Below are 16,238 nucleotides of genomic sequence, written 5' to 3'. Positions count from 1 at the left end.
GCCGAAGGCACCCTCTTTTGCCCATTTTCTAATTGCATTGTTTAACCTTTTTTTTTTTCACTGTTGAATTTTGAGAGTTCTTTATGTAGTCTGGATACTAGTTCTTTGATGGGTATATGGAGTACAAATATTGTCTCCCAGTCTGTAGCTTGTCTCTTCGTCCTCTGCACATGGACTTCCTGAGAGCAAAAGTTTTTCATCTTGATGAGGTCCAATTTATCAAATTTCCTTTTCATAGATTGTGTTTTTGGTGTCATGCCTAATAACTCTCTGCCTAGCCCTAGATCCTGAAGATTTTCTCCTATGTTTTATCCTAAAAATGTTTGTATTTTTACATTTTACCTCTAAGACTGTGATCCATTTTGAATCAACTTTTATATCCCGGGGGAGGTTGAGGCTGAGGTTTATTGATCAGTCCTCCAAATGCTTCCTGTGCTCTTATCATACAGAATCACTTATAATTCTCTGGCAGGAGATAAGTCTTCCTCTAGGCCTGTGTGCATGTTTCTTCCTCCTTCCTTCTCCCCAGTTGGTTCCCTGTCCATTAAGACACTACTCACTCAGGTAGCATCACCGTTATTCTGAGGAGAGAACAGTTGATAGAGGGGTGCAAAAATGCAGAGCAATAAAACCTTTAACTTGGAGAAGCAAAACCATACTCCAAGGAAGCATCATCAGCATCACCATCAGCAACACCAGCTGCCACCACCACCAATACCTGCAAAATGGGCAACAAGCCAGCAACCAAAATGAAGGCTTGACTATTGACCTGAAGAATTTTAGGAAACCAGGAGAGAAGACCTTCACCCAATGTAGCCAGCTCTTTGTGGACAATCTTCCTCCTGACATCACTAGGAGGAGAAGAGGAAACCATTTGAGAAATATGGGAAGGCAGGCGAAGTCTTCATTCATAAGGATAAGGTCTTTGGCTTTACCCGCTTGGAAACACGAACCCTAGCAGAGATTGCCAAAGTAGAACTGGACAACATGCCACTCCGTGGAAAGCAGCTGTGTGTGCGCTTTGCCTGCCATAGTGCATCCCTTACAGTCCGAAACCTTCCTCAGTATGTTTCCAATGAGCTGCTGGAGGAAGCCTTTTCGGTGTTTGGCCAGGTGGAAAGGGCTGTAGTCATCGTGGATGATTGAGGAAGGCCCTCAGGAAAAGGCACTGCTGAATTCTCAGGGGAGCCAGCTGCTCAGAAAGTTCTGGACAGGTGCAGTGAAGGCTTCTTCCTGCTAACCACATTTCCTTGGCCTGTGATGGTGGAGCCCATGGACCAGTTGGATGATGAAGAGGGACTTCCAGAGAAGCTGGTTATAAAGAACCAGCAATTTCACAAGGAGCGAGAGCAGCCACCCAGATTTGCACAGCCTGGATCCTTTGAGTATGAGTATGCCATGCGCTGGAAGGCACTCATTGAGATGGAGAAGCAGCAGCAGGACCAAGTGGACCGCAACATCAGGGAAGCTCGTGAGAAGCCGGAGATGGAGATGGAGGCTGCTCACCATGAGCACCAGGTCATGCTAATGAGACAGGATTTGATGAGACGTCAAGAAGAACTCCGGAGGATGGAAGGGCTGCACAACCAAGAAGTGCAAAAACGAAAGCAACTGGAGCTCAGGCAGGAGGAGGAACGCAGGCGCCGTGAGGAAGAGATGCGGCAGCAACAGGAAGAAATGATAGGGAGACAGCAGGAAGGATTCAAGGGAACATGCCCTGATGTGAGAGAACAGGAGATATGGATGGGCCAGATGGCTATGGGAGGTGCTATGGGCATCAACAACAGAGGCGCCATGTCCCCTGCTCCAGTACCAGCTGGTACCCCAGCTCCTCCAGGAACTGCTACTATGATGCCAGATAGAACCTTGGGATTGACCCCACCAACAACTGAACACTTTGGCCAAGCTGCTACAATGGAAGGAATTGGGGCAATTGGTGGAACCCCTTCCTGCATTCAACTGTGCAGCTCCTGGAGCTGAATTTGCTCCAAACAAACGTTGCTGATACTAATAAAAATTTCAATGTCTAGTTTCCCAAAAACCCTTAAAAGAAGGACCCTTTTTGGATTAGCCAGAACTCTGCCCTGGAAAAGTGTTAGGGATTCCTCCCAATAGTTAGGTCTCCCTTGCCTGAACTACTCTGAGAGAGTTTGCTGGAGGCTGAGGGCAAGGGGGGGGCAATATTTAACCATCAGTTCTGTGTGGTATATCGTTTAACTAATTGATTTGGTGTGGCGCATTCCTGAAGTCTCATGTGATTGTTGAGGGCCTGTTGGGGGGTGGGGGGAACCATGGCAAAATGGATCCAGTTAGAGCACCCATTAATCTTGATCATTTGATTCTTTGTTCTATTTGGTTTCTCATTTTACCCTCCAAACCCCTGCCACATACACCACAAAAACAAGCAACCCCCAATGACCTTAGCCCCATTGTTCCATTCACTTGCAGCTGGGAATTCAGGCAAATGTCCACAGAGGTCACAGACAACATACATACAGTTCTGTTATATCCCATATATTACCCCTTCATGTCCTAAGGAAGACATTTTCTCTTAGAGTTAGTGTATCTTTAAAAAAAAAAAACCCTTGTGTTAATTTGCCTCCATCTTTTTTCTTGGGTTAGGACAACCCAGGACCGGCCCTTTTGTGTCTATGATGTTGCTGTTCACAGCTTTTCTTGACAGGCCTAGTACAATCTTGGGAACAGGGTTGCTGTATGCTGAAGGTCGGACAGTAGCTCTTAGCCTTGACTATCTTTGGTAGTTATGCTGTGCATTTTTTTTTATTGGTGTACCATGTTTGATTTGTCCCTGATATCTTTGGAGTTTTTCTGAGAAATGGAGCAGTAATAGAGCATCAACTTAATAAAATACGTTTTAAGCCTTTAAAAAAAAAAAAAAAGACTCTACTCACTCTACCTGCACTCAGGACCCTACTCCTCTTGCTTCCTCAAGAACTTTGCTTTTTTAGTTGTCCCCATCTCTCTTCCTTTGCTAACTTCTCCTTTTCCTGGACCATTCCCATGACTGTACAAACATGCTTTTATATTATGCTTTAAAATGATAATAATCATCCTTCCTTGATTTCATAACTTCTTCTAGCCATCTGTCCTATTTCACTGTATTTTTCATAGTCAAACTTACTGAAAAGAATTATCTATACCTTCACTACGCCAAGCGTAATCTGTGGATTGGCAGACTACATTGGCATCCCTGGGGGCTCCAGTTGTTAGAAATGCAGAATCATGGGCCCCAACCCAGGGCTACTAGGAAATTTACATGCACTTTAAAGTTTGAGAGGCATTCAATCTATATTAAGGGTTCTCAAACTTGGCACATTGGAATCAATGGAGGAATTTTAGAAAACACTAATGCCTGGGACCTACCAACAAAGATTCTGATTTAGTTGATATTGGGTGCTGCCTGAAGCATTGGGATTTTAAAAAACTTCCCAGGTATTTTCAAATTCAGCCAGGTTTGGGAACCGTAAATCTCAATGACATACTTCCTTACTTGTTAGCCTTTTAATACATTACAATCCTGCTTTTGCCTCCACCAACAGAAATGTCTCTTCTCGAGTTTACTGACTGTGGTGGTTAATTTTATGTGTCAACTTGGCTTGGCCACAATACCCAGATATTTGCTCAAACATTATTCTAGATGTTTCATCCAGCATTTCCTCTATGAATCCTTCCCTGACTCCTCCCTCCTGGTCCACGTTAGGGGCATGTCCCATGTGTTTTCATGGTACTTTGTTTTCATAAGTAGCTTAGTACTTATTATACTATATTATAATTTGACATATTTACTTGTTTGTCCATCCTGGTAGACTAAATATTCCATAAGAGCAGCAAAAGTGTTTTTTTTATATCTTTATTCCTGGTGTTTAGCATGGTGCGTGGCACAGAATACATATTCTACAAGTAGTTGTTGAAAGTTTAGTGAATGAGGTGTGCCTGGGTGGCTCAGTCGGTTAAGTATCTGCCTTCGGCTCAGGTCATGATTCCAGGGTCCTGGCATCGAGCCCTACATCTGGCTCCCTGCTCAAGGGGGAATCTGCTTCTCCCTCTCCTTCTGTCCCTCCCCCCTGCTCATGCTCTCTTTCTCTCTCTCTTATAAATAAATAAAATATTTTTTAAAACACACACATATTTGCAGTAGACAGCCAGTAGCTTTTGAGAAAAAAGAGTGTCTGAAAACTGAAAGGCCCTTTAGGAATGCTGACATCTCAGAACTCTTCAACACAAATTAGAGATGAAAAAGTGAAGTTGATGCTAAGTGGAAGTAGCTTCTGTACTTCAGGTCTCCAGTGTTTAATTCATACGCTCTCTGGGGCAGCTTCTGGTTCTGATCTGTCTAATTGCTTCCCCACAGAACATGCTGGCTCAGCAATGAGCTCAACCAGCAGCTGCAATAGAGCCCTCCACCCTCCAGTCAGCTGGTGGGGGTGTACCTGGGGTTCGCAAGCAGATTCTACAAGATGTCCGCCCCTGTGCAAGGATTGAGAACGTCAATAAGCATCTTATGGAACTAAGCATGGAAGGTTTAGTCCCACTAAACAGGAGAATTCTGCCCTTCTTGCCCGGGTGGGAAGGCTGACTTTCTTTTAGTCCCCATATATTATACGTGATAATATAAAAGGAATTCTTTTTTTTTTCCTGATAAAAGAGGCTTTTATGCCTTTATGAGAGGATCATAATTTAACTCTTAATAAAAAATATAAATTCAAATATATATATATGAATTCAGCCTGTTTTCATTACACATGTTTGGATCTGTGTTAAGTGAAAGAAGCCATGAGGAAAAGGTGAGCACCATTCCAACCCTAGCACCTAGCAGGAATTCTACCTTGTGAATGAGGAAAAGCACCCTCTTCAGGAAGACACATTGTAAAGAGGCGCCGCCACGGGCTGTGGCGATGAGACACAGGCAGCCCTCAGATCAGTGAGACAACAGTGGCCCTTCCCGTGGGCTGCCAGGGCTTGTGGCCGGGCCCCAAGAGCAGAGGCAGAATTCAGCTCCTTCCTTTTTACCTACCAGAGGGACTCAAACCACACACTTTATCCCTCTGTGCAAAACAGTCTATTTCTTAGAACCCAACCTTCAGAGGTTAAGAATAGGAGACAGAGGGGCACCTGGGTGGCTCAGTCGGTTAAGCATCTGACTCTTGGTTTTGGCTCAGGTCTTGATCTCAGGGTCGTGCCCAAACTGGGCAACCACTGAAACACCCAGGGAACTTCTACCAGCATAGCTCCTGGGTCCTCAGATGCTCCTTGCTGTCAGCCAGGCTGAGCAACCATTAAGTTAACCAACACAGGGAAGGGAAGAAAACAGAACTGGAGATGGGGGGTGGGGGGAGCTTCCCTAAAAGGGCAGTGGGAGCCTGTTGACCTCAGGCTCTGAGAACATTGTCCTCTCTATGCACTCCCTCTACACGTCTCAGGTCTGTGTATCACCTAACATTGATGCAGCAGCAGCATCTGGGCTACTTCAGGTCGACAACCTTCAGGATGGTGGCATCATGTCAGCTGTCACTTTGGATTCACTGTAGGTCATCAGAGTAATTATCTGTGCAGAAAGGCAGCAGAATGCTCAGGACCCAGCCCCTCGTAAGGTGCCAGTTTCCAACCTCTCCTATTCGAATACAGCTTCTAAGACGAATCCCTATTTCCCCCCATCTCCCACCCCCACCCGCCATCCCTGTCCTCACCCTTTGAAAATCCTCCTTCTTCCAAAAGTGCATGATTATTATAGGGTATTTCCAGGTCACAGGGATCATATCCCCCAAATTTCCTTGCTGAATAGTTTTTTGGAATAGTTTCCCAGAGAGACAATGCTTGACAGATTCTTAGATCACCCATGAAGTTCTTTTTTTTTAAAGATTTTATTTATTTATTTATTTATTTATTTATTTATTTATTTATTTATTTGACAGAGAAGAGAGCACAAGCAGGGGGAGCAGCAGAGGGAGAGGGAGAAGCAGACTTCCCCCTGAGCAAGGAGCCCGATGCGGGGCTCGATCCCAGGACCCTGAGATCATGACCTGAGCTGAAGGCAGACGCTTAACCGACTAAGCCACCCAGGTGCCCCTAACTTCACCCATAAAGTTCTATTTAATATATAGTTAAATTAATTCATAACATTTTACTCTCTTTAGCTGCTCCTTTAACTGATGGGCAAACCCAGGCCCAGTGGAAGTAGGTTGCCAGTGAAGTGATTTGCCCTACCGAAGGCTCTCAAGAAGGATGGACTGAGGGCAAGGAGTGCTTGCTGGTTGTGTGGCAGACACAAAACTTGGCTCCAATGGACTGGAGCTCAAGCAGTGTGAACAGATTGGACACAGCTCTAAAAGGCATCAAGGGAAAAGGACAGGGTGGCCACATGGCCTATTAGCCAGAGTGCTACTTGCACAGTGTGGGAACAATCCCTCTTCCTCCCCCATCTCTCCTCTCCCCTATATTTATAAGAACAGATCATTATGTAAGCCAGCTTATACTTACTCAGAGTTCCCATTGTGTCCAGCCCTGTGCATATATACTCACAACTCCAGGAAGTTGCTACCCCTACTTTACAGATGAAGAAGGCATAGAGAAGATCAATAAATAACCCAAGACTGTAGCTGATGGCTGATGGTGCCAAAATTCTTAGCTGATACACAGTACTACCCTTTTGTGTGTAGCTGATCTGGATTAATCTGCCACTAAACAGCTCTCCTTAAAGATCTGGAGAGCTGCTGACAAAATGCACTGCCAGAGGCATTTAAAAAAAAAACAAAAAACAAACAAGGGAAAACCCTTTTCAGTGATCCAGTAGAAGGCATTCTTCTCAGCCTGGAAACCTGGGGTTTGTCACTAATTATGTAACTAGAACAAACCACTCCACTTCTCTGGGTGCCTGTTTCTTCACCTATTAAAGGTGCCTCTTGGATGAGACGGGCACCTTCCACCTCTAAATGCTGTGTTTCTAATTTACAGGAAAAATAGGGTGTAGACAGGCTCTTGTGCCCGTCTGAATATAAATACTGCATCTACCTCTTTGTAGCCATGAGACTTCTCTAAGCCTCAGCTTACCCTCTGGAAATGGGAATAACAGTATCTACCTCTTAGGGTTACTGAGAAGATAAAACGAGAGAATAAATGTAAAGCCTTTCCTATGTGATTTGGTTTTAGCTATGTGATTAGCACATAGTATGCATTCAAGAAATGCTCCCCCCTCCTCCTCATCACCTGTATGTAGTTGCTACCTATCAAGGCGCTCCAATTCTCAAGCTTTGCATACTGCAGAAGCAATAAAGAGTTGGCAGATTCTCAGAGTTGGCAAATCTGGAACCAAGTATACTGTGTCTGCCTTCTTTTTACATTAAAAAAAAATGTATTTTTATTTGGCCTGCTCTTTTAGAACAGACATTTTGAAGACTTTGGGGAGAGTCATCACTTGCGATCAATTCCCTCGAATTAGCCCTACACGCACCTGTGGCACAGTCAACGGAAGAGGAAATAATTCATTAATATCTCTAGGAATGTCCATCATAATCCTCAGCCTCCAGCACCAGACAATAGCATGCAACTCTTCAGCAGTAATTAAAGGAAGGCAGGCCCTCTTTTCTGCTTTTTGAGAAAATCTACTATGCTATATGGTGTTCCTATCATGTGTCATCTAGAAAGGCACCGAACTGGAAATGGAGTCAAGAGACTCGATTTTAATCCTCTGTTTGCCACCAAGTAGCTCTGTGACCTTGGGCAGGTCACTTCCCCTTTCCGTGTTCACTCTCCATCTGTGGAATGCTGCACCTGAGCTAGTTAGTTTTTCTGATCGCTTCCAAAGCCAAGATTTTGTGGTTGATTTTTAATCAGCTGATTCTGTTTTTCTTATGACAGACTGTCCTCTCTTCCTCTCTTTCCCCCAGCTCAAGGAACACCCAGACGCCTGAATCCATGCCCAGAGCCCCATTCATATAGCCACCATGGGCCAAGAACAAGAGGGGTGTCCTGCTCCTGCAATGGGAGCGAGGATGTCGATGTCATTGGAGCCGGAATCGCTGACCTAGAGAGTCTGTAAGAATGGATAGAATTTCAAAGCAAAATATCACAGGCTTCATTCCCCATAAGGCCATAAAAAGACCCAAAGAGTGCGGATCTAATATGTGTAAATTGTCATGGCAACTCACATCAGGGTCATAGTATCGCTGGAAAGCAAGCATCTGAGAATCGTATCGCCCGTCCTCTTGTTCTCTGGGAGGGAGCCGAGTGCGTCCTTCAGGAGAATGAGAAGGCAGCCGCCCGTACAGTCACTCCCAATGTCTCCCACCCACACCGCCTCCCCAGGAGTTGAAAATATCTCTTGGCTGGGCCATCTGTGACTGGACATAACCTTCCTTTGAGGGTGGAGGGGGTGTTTCTCATTTTGCCCTGATTCATGCCTAGCGTGTAGGTGTCCAGAGAGCCGCGAGCCCCCTGCACTTGCAGACACACTCCCTGTGGGCCCAGGGACGACTCAGACAATGGGCGGCCAGGGCGGCCAGAGAATGTCTTCAGGTGTGCTCAGGAGGAGGTGTTGTGGGGAACACGGAATAGCCACTGTGCCATAATAGTTCTTTAATGCAGGTGGATATTCAACATGGAATGAGCCCCATCATGGGCCACGTATTTCCCCATGTTGTTTCCTTCAATGTCCTTGAAGTGTGCTTTAATTTGATTCTACCTATATGAGAGTAACTGAATCGTGGGGAGAGTGGGAGGAATAGCACGCAACTCTTGCTATCAAGAGTTGCAATGATGGGCTCCCTCCCACCATTACCTTTATAAGTGGGTATTTATTTTACCATTTTCATGTCATAAGTATATAAAGAAAGCCTGCTTTGTGCAAAACATTGTGATAAATTGTATGTTGTGGCAAGAAGCAGGAAAGCCTGCAAATATAAAAATAGTCCTTCAAAAGAGTTTGCAATTTCCATGGGGAATCAAATGTGCCTCAGTCATAAGGGGAAGTCAGGCTGAGGAATGCTGGCTATGGAAGGAGGATACAAATGGTCAGCCTTAATATCACACATTGGAATTCTGCCCCTTGGAAAGCATTTCCCCTTTCTCTCAGCCCTTCAGGTCCCATCCCCAGATGCAACCACATTTAGCTTCTTATACAGCCTTCTGTGTTCTGCCAGGGTATTCTGCGTATTTACTTATGTCTTTGTATTTCTTTTCCTCCTTGGTTTATTTTGCATAATGACATATCTTCGGACTCTTTCTACAGCAGTACATATAGACTTGCCTCATTCATTTAAATCAGGCTGGGCAAACTACAGCCCACAGGTCTGCACCTGTTTTTGTAAATAAAGTTTTATTGCAACACAGTCATGCCCATTCACGTATTCACTGTCTGTGGCTACTTTTGTCCGACAATGGCAGAGTTGAGTAATTGTAACAGAGAATGGATGATCTGCAGTACTTAAGATCTTACTGTATGGCCCTTTACAGAAAAAGTTTGCTGACCCCTGCTTTAAAAGACTGCCTAATAGTCTATGTGTAAAGTGTCATAGTTTAATAGTCCCCTATTAAAGGCTATTATCAGTTATTTCTAATCTTTCATTAAAAATACTGCTGAAATTGATAATACATGTGTGTCATTCTCAAATCTGTGAGAATATCTGTAGAAGTACCTAGGAGTGGGATTACTGAACAAGCAATGTCATGGGCTTTTCGTGGATGTATTTGTTAATCTGGTTCTACCAGCACTGATGATGTAATGGATGGCCACGGCCAGACGTTAGACCAATAGCAAGAATTAATTGAGAACTCCGTGCTGTGGGAGAGGAAATGAAGAACACTGTCTCAAAGGAGAGTGAGTGGTGGCTGTTTTCAGCCATAGCCCCGGAATGGGATCGTGGGAAGCTGACAGATGGTAAGTTTGTTCTGCCATTCAAATAAACTGACTGGTGTATCAGGACTGTAGAAACCAATGCAAGAGCATTCACTCCTGTTAAGGTCACACTTTGTCCTAGTTGCAAACTCCTCCCCACCTCCCTCCCTGTTCTCATTCTCTAAAAAGAGCTATCTCGCAGCCTTGGAGGCAAACGTGTGTGACTGTTGGAGCTGCTGTTTTGGGGACAGCTGTGGAGATCACAGAGGTCACAGACAGTTTGACTTTGCCGGGACAGATGTGCTTGACTCTGACTTTGCTAGAATGAACAGGTCTTGGTGATGCGGCTCTGGGTTCCCCAGTCCTTGGAGGCCAGTTTGAGCTCATCTTTGGGAAGGGGGGGGTCTGAAATCAACAAGCTCTGGGAAGAAAGTCACCCTTAGAAGACTCAGAAGAGTTCAGAGCTCTGTAGAGAATGAGAGGTGGAACCAAGAACCAGGAACAACTCAGACCTCTCCTTTCACCCACTGTGTGCTTATGTGCCAAGCCCTATGCCAAGGGTGAGTATATGGGGATGAATAAGAGAATATGGCAGCCGATCAAATGGCTACAGCCCTAGTGGAAGGAAACAGATAGACTTGCAGTTCCCCAACAGTGAGCACCTTTTATATTTTCAAGAAAAGCACAGCAAGACTTGACATCTGTCAGATATGGCACAAACAACTCACTCAAAGCAGTTCATTCATAGCTTCAACATTAGATTGAAACACTCCTTTTGATAGCATTGTATCTTTTCAAAGCTAGGTCTTTGGAAGTTGCTGAGCTAAAAAGCAAGTAACACGCAAAACTCAACATGGAACAGAAAATGAGGCTGGTGGTGTCCAATTCCAAGTTCGAGAAGCCGTGCTTGTCAAACAGGTACACCCATTCCACTAGTAAGGGGTAGGGTTTCTTTAGGAATGAAATAAAATACGTTATTTTTTTCTTCCAGTTTATGTGTATTGTTTCCTCAAAATGACTACTAAGTTGTTGGGACAGAAATATTTATAAAGTTGTTTGCACCAAACTACATAATAAATGAAACTGTTGGGTGTTTCTCTCTTGGTCCAGGTGCACTGGGAAAATATTACCGAAACACTAAGCACATTATGAACCAAAAAAGTCCGGGAACTTCTGAGATAGATACGTAGCACTACTTACCAGCATTGAGGCCTTGGGAAGTTTTAAACTTTAAGCTCCAAGAGAAGTTCCTCTATTATAAAATAGGGATAATAAGACTAACTGCTCTGAGGGCTATTGCGAAGGTTAATGAGAGAATGCAAGTCAGGCGCCCAGCGCAGGGGTAGCACTCAGTAATCCACAAACACTGGCAAATGTAGATCCACAGAATTCTGGGCACCATGGGAGAAGTAGTATTTAGTCCCTACCCTAACTACCTCAACCTCGATGCATTTGTAAGCCTACGGCTTTTCAAATGAAGTGCTGTTGCCATGGGTGATTTTTGTACGAACTGTAATATCTGGTGTCAACTAAGTCATTCTGAAAACAGAAAATCAACAGTCCCCCTGAGGTTTGTCATGGTCCCATATGAATGATTTCATTGTCAGTCTGTTAGAGCTTTCCTCCTTACACTAGTTCACAGATTGCTTATCCTGTGTGATATAAAAAATAGGGTTTTAGTAAATCTAGTGATATTTTAAGAAGTAAATTTAGGACAAATGCATCAAAACTGTTCTCTGGTATCTCTGAAATATGTCTGTGTTTCAAAAAGTCATCTTGGTTTGACTAGAGTACAATTGTTTTGTGGTTTGTATTTTTTAAAAACTAATTTTGGATCTCAGGTCTTCTCCTCCAAAAGATTAATCTATAGTAAGATTCATGACTCCATATTAAAAACAAACAATAAAAACCCCTTTCATTTTGGATGCTACCTTAATTCCAAAGCATCCATGAAGATGGCAATCTTCATCATTAAACAGAGCCTTCCTGGCCTTTCTGCAAAGCTGGTAAATTTTCAGCCAGTACCAGATGGGTTTTAAGAACTTATTAGACTTGCTAATTTTAGGGAAGATAAAGCAGATTTAGATAAAGAAGAAGGAAAAAGCCACACTCTGATTGTCTAGATCAGTGCTTCTCAAATGCAAGTTGGGGGTACACACCAGGAGACATTTGGCAATGCCTACAGACATTTTTGGTTGTCCCACCTGAGGGAAGATCGGTAGTGCATACTTAAGGAGTAGAAGCCAGGGATGCTGCTAAACATCTTACAATGCACAGAACAGTTCCCCATAACCAAGAATTATCTGACCTAAAATGTTAAGATTAGTGAGGTTGTAAAATCCATGCTGGCTTCGATGTTATTGTTTTTCTTCACTGAATCACACATCTTCTTGATTCTTCTTTCTAATACCTCTTTCTCCTGACCTAACAGGTTCTTTTGAATGATTAGCTTCTGAAATTAGCTTACCAGCAGCTGAAGAAAAATATCAAGTTTTTGTCCGAATCAGTGGTCCTTAACATTTCTACACATTAGCATCGCCTAGAGGAACTTTTAAACCATGTCAGTGCCTGGACTCCACCCTTGGACCAATTAAATCCAAATCTTCAGGGATGGGACCAGATCACAGCATGTTTTAAAATTTTCCCAAGTTGGGCGCCTGGGTGGCTCAGATGGTTAAGCGTCTGCCTTCGGTTCAGGTCATGATCCCAGGGTCCTGGGATCGAGTCCCGCATTGGGCTCCCTGCTCCTTGGGAGCCTGCTTCTCCCTCTGCTTCTCTCTCTCTCTCTCCCTCTGTCTCTCATGAATAAATAAATAAATAAATAAAATCTTTAAAAAAATAAAATAAAATTTTCCCAAGTTTAGAGTGCCTGGGTGGCTCAGTTGGTTAAGTGTCCACCTTCGGCTCAGGTCATAATCCCAGGGTCCTGGAATGGAGCCCTGCATCTGGGTCCCTGCTCTGTGGGGAGTCTGCCTCTCCCTCTCCCTCTGCACCCCACCTCCCACTCATGCTTTCTCTCTCACTCACTCTCTCAAATAAATAAATCTTTTTTTAAAAGGGAGGGGGGGTGCCTGGGTGGATCAGTTGGTTGAGCATCGGACTCTTGAGTTTCAGCTCAGCTCTTGATCTCAAGGTCCTGGGATTGAGCTCCACACTGGGCTCCATGCTCAGCGGGGAGTCGGCTTGAGGATTCTCAATCTCTCTCTCTCTCTCTCTCCCTCTGCTTCTTTTTCTCTCTCTCTAAAATAAATAAATAAATCTTTAAAAAAAAAAACTCAAAAAAGGGCGTCTGGGTGGCTCAGATGGTTAAGCATCTGGCTTCGGCTCGGGTCATGATCACAGGGTTCTGGGTTTGATTCCCGCACCGGGCTCCCTGCTCAGCAAGGAGCCTGTTTCTCCCTCTCCTACTCCCCCTGCTTGTGCTCTCTCTCTGTATGTCAAATAAACAAATAAGATCTTTAAAAATAATAAAAAATAAAAATTAAAAAAAATTATCTCCAAAACAAACCCCAAGAAACCTTCCCAAGTGACCTTTATGTATACCCCGGGTTGGGCACCATGAATCTAAGCACACAGAAAGGTTATTTTCTGGGGTGGAGCAAGATGGCAGAGGAGTAGGAGACCTGGATTTCGTCTGGTCTCAGGAATTCAGCTGAATAGGGATCAAACCGTTCTCAACACCTACGAACTCAACAGGAGACCAAAGAAGAGAGTAGCACCAATTCTCTGAACAGAGAAGAGACCACTTACTGGAAGGTAGGACGTGCGGAGAAGTGAATCCGAGGCGATATTCAGGAGGATAGATGGCGGGGGAGGGGGCCTCCGTCGGCCGCTTCTGGCAAGTGATAGAGCCGCGGAGCACAAAATCAGAACTTTTAGAAGTCGGCTCCGCTGAGGGACGTCGCTCCAGTGGCTAAGCGGGAGGTGGAAACCTCGCGGGACAGTGTGGTCTCAGGACCCTTGGGGTCACAGAAAGACCGGGGGTGCCTGAGTGCAGCAGAGCTCCCAGGTATCGGAGCAGGGAAGCCGGCTGCAGAGAGGGAGCCGAGGCGCAGGCTCTCAACTCGGGGTTGCCATAAACCGTGATCCGTGGCCCAGTCGGGCTACTGCTCCTCCAGCAGGGACCCAACAAGCGGCAGATGCGGGGAGACTCCCCTTCCTCCCCTGGGAGGAGCGGCGCGGGAGCGCACCGCAGGGATCTGCTGGGTTTGGAGACTCGGGGTCGGGTGCCAGAGATAGAAACGCTCGGTCACAGGCCGGGTGAGCACGGAGTGCGGCCGGAGACCAGGGAGACAGGAGTGACTGCTTTTCTCTGGGGGCGCACTGAGGAGTGGGGCCCCGAGTTCTCAGCTCCTCCGGGCAGAGATTGGGAGGCCACCATTTTCGCCCTGGTCCTCCAAAGCTGTACCCAGAGCTTGCAGGGAACAAAAGCTCCTGAGAGGGCGCCTGGGTGGCTCAGTTGGTTAAGCGACTGCCTTCGGCTCAGGTCATGATCCTGGAGTCCCCGGATCGAGTCCCGCATCGGGCTCCCCGCTCGGCGGGGAGTCTGCTCCTCCCTCTGACTCCCCCCTCTCGTGCTCTCTCTATCTATCTCATTCTCTCTCTCAAATGAATAAATAAAATCTTTAAAAAAAAAAGCTCCTGAGAGCAAACCCGAGCAGCTTGCTTAGCCCAGACTGACAAGGGCGGGGCAATTCCGCCTCCGGCAAAGACATTTGAGAACCACAGCAACAGGCCCCTCCCCCAGAAGATCGGCACGAACAGCCAGCCAAGACCAAGTTTACCAATCAAGGAGAACGGGAGAACTCCACCGCTAGGGGAAGACTGCACATAGAATTCATGGCTTTTTTACCATGATTCATTAGTTTTTCAAAGTTAATTTTTTTAACTGTTTTTTTTTGAATTTTTCTTTTTCCCTTTTTCAACCAACATCTTATCAATCCCTTTCTTTAAAAAACATTTTTTATTTTTCATTTTTAGAATCATACTTTTTTAATTTTTTTTAAGATTTTATTTATTTATTTGAGAGAGAGAGAGAATGAGAGATAGAAAGCACGAGAGGGAAGAGGGTCAGAGCGAGAAGCAGACTCCGTGCTGAGCAGGGAGCCCGATGTGGGACTCGATCCCGGGACTCCAGGATCATGACCTGAGCTGAAGGCAGTTGATTAACCAACTGAGCCACCCAGGCGCCCTTAGAGTCATATTTTATCCCTCTATAGTAGTTACCCTTATTTTGGGCATATATATATTAGTAGTTCTCTCTTTAAATTTTGAGATACAGTTTCTTCTAACAGATCAAAATATACCCTAAATCACTAGTGAATGGCTTTGTTCTAGTCTCCTGCCTGATCACATTCTCTCCCTTTTTCTTTTCTTTTTTTTTAATCTTCTTTCGTTTTTCAAACAACTTCTTATCAATTCCTTTTATAAAATCTTTTATAATTTTCATCTTTACAGTCGTCTTCCATCCCTTCATTGTATCAACCCTTATTTTGTACATATATAAGTCTTTCTTCCTTTAAAATTTTAGGAGGCACTTTCTTCTAACAGACCAAAATATGCCCAAAATCTACTGTGTGGCACTGATCTATGCACTAGCCTGATCATATTTAATCATATTCTGTTTTTTTGTTTTGTTCTGTTTTTGTTTGTTTTTATCTTTTTCTTTTACTCTTTTTTTTTTCTCTTTCTTTTTCTTTCTTTCCCTTTCTTTTCCCCTGGCTTCAGGTCTTTTCTGAGTTGTATAGAGTATATTTGCTGGGGACGTTGTTAACCTGTTAGCATTTTGGTCTCTCATTCATCTATTCTCCTCTGGACAAAATGACAAGATGAAAAAAATCACCTCAGCAAAAAGAACAAGAGGTAGTACCGTCTGCCAGGGACCTACTCATTACAGATATTAGTACAATGTCGGACCTAGAGTTCAGAATCATGACTTTAAAGATACTAGCTGGGCTTGAAAAAAGCATGGAAGTTATTAGAGAAACCCTTTCTGGAGAAATAAAAGAACTAAAATCTAACCAAGTTGAAATCAAAAAGGCTATTGATGAGGTGCAATAAAAAATGGGGGCACTAACTGCTAGGATAAATGAGGCAGAAGAGAGAATCAGCGATATAGAAGACCAAATGATGGAAAATAAAGAGACTGAGAAAAAGAGAGATAAACAACTAGAGGATCACGAGGGCAGAATTCGAGAGATAAGCGATACGATAAGATGAAACAACATTAGAATAATTGGGATCCCAGAAGAAGAAGAAAGAGAGGGAGGGGCAGAAGGTATATTGGAGCAAATTATAGCAGAGAACTTCCCTAATGTGGGGAAGGAAACAGGCATCAAAATCCAGGAGGCACAGAGAACCCCTCTCAAAATCAATAAAAATAGGTCAA

The 16,238-nt window shown here is 44.4% G+C and overlaps 1 pseudogene; it reads left to right on the top strand.

Moving 5' to 3' along the window:
- Nucleotides 1-570: 570 nt before the first annotated feature.
- LOC112833128 (non-POU domain-containing octamer-binding protein pseudogene) lies at nt 571-2,049 on the top strand (annotated as a pseudogene).
- Nucleotides 2,050-16,238: the final 14,189 nt, after the last annotated feature.

Source organism: Callorhinus ursinus, unplaced genomic scaffold, assembly GCF_003265705.2.
Source record: "Callorhinus ursinus isolate GAN/ISIS: 27379988/994484 unplaced genomic scaffold, GSC_fseal_2.0 scaffold25, whole genome shotgun sequence".
In the NCBI taxonomy this organism is placed as follows: Eukaryota; Metazoa; Chordata; class Mammalia; order Carnivora; family Otariidae; genus Callorhinus; species Callorhinus ursinus.
This window is presented reverse-complemented; position numbering and strand designations above follow the sequence as displayed.